The sequence below is a fragment of the Lottia gigantea genome, assembly GCF_000327385.1.
Source record: "Lottia gigantea unplaced genomic scaffold LOTGIsca_2172, whole genome shotgun sequence".
Classification (NCBI taxonomy): Eukaryota; Metazoa; Mollusca; class Gastropoda; family Lottiidae; genus Lottia; species Lottia gigantea.
The window spans coordinates 1,875-3,260 of record NW_008708529.1 but is presented as its reverse complement, the minus strand read 5'-3'; positions in this window follow the sequence as shown (position 1 = coordinate 3,260).

The following is a 1,386-nucleotide window of genomic DNA, read 5'->3' as shown; positions in this document are numbered from 1 at the left end:
AAATCTTATATAAATAGAGAGTAGAAGTGTCTAATGACTTAGAAAAATACCAGTTTGTCTCACATGTCCATAGTAATTTCATAATTAGCTAAATTAGAAGAGAATTACCAGCAGAATTCCAATGAGTGACCGATCAAGAAAGATCAAAAAGTCTTTTTTTGTTTATCCAGACTGTACATACATGGATATTTATGATTGGTTAAACTCTTAATTATATGCAATAAGAACATAATTATATGCAATAAGATCATAATGATATGATTAAGAATACATGATAATTCATTAGAAACACCAATTAATCAAATAGTTTGCTTAATTTGACACTAAATACATGGAAAACTATCTTTAAACATTATGTACTGGACATATGAAACTTTTGTATCAGAAGAGGGCTTATATAAGCGAAAGCCTCTTCCCCAACCCTTTTCATATTTATGTAAATAAAATATTGTTTTAAAAAATCATGGCATTGAATGGCAGCCATTATAAACCGGCACTATGTCAATATTGTCACGTGATCATGTGATTCTGGTAATATATAATATTTTTCATAACCCAACTTGGACTCGCAGTCCATTTCTGAAAGCTGGTACCATTCCAGAAATATCCTGATGAAGATTGTGTATCAGAAACATAAACAAATCTGTACAGCATGATAACTCAATAATAATCCAATTAATCTTTATACATTTATTATAAATTATATATCGAGAGGAATTTTACTACAAGACAGATCAAGGATAGCCATGACTTTATATTTCCTTGTGCGGACAGCCACAAACCGAATTGGTTGAGTTTCCACATTAGTTAAAGTGAATGCTGTGTTTTCACCTGGAACTGTGCCAGAACCTGCAGAAATTGTGAAATTTGTCCACTGGATCCAACGTGTATGGAAATAATCACCTTCAAATAAGAGAGCTCCCGTATACTTTACTGGAGTACCAAAACTATCCACAATCTTAGATTCTGTATTACGTCCGCTACCAAAAGTCACTTCGTAAACTAAACTTTCGTTGTTTGCTTCACTGAATAATCCAAATTTTCCAACACCCTCGGCTTTTACCCACACAACTTTAGAATTTCTGTAATTTAAGTCAGTAAAACCGGTAAAAGGAGAGTAAGGATTCAGAGATATAATGGCAGCTCGTAGAGGCAAGATCAAGAAACAGAGCCCCAACAAGGTGAATTTGATATAAATTTCCATTTCCGAGGAACAAGATTTAAGCAAACGTTTACAGCTCTTGTAGATACGATATATCCGATACGTCTACAGTTCTTGTGGATACGATTTATCCAATACGTCCACAGTTCTTGTAGATAAGATATATCCGATGCGTCTATAGTTCTTGTAGATACGATTTATCCAATACGTCTACAGTTCTTGTA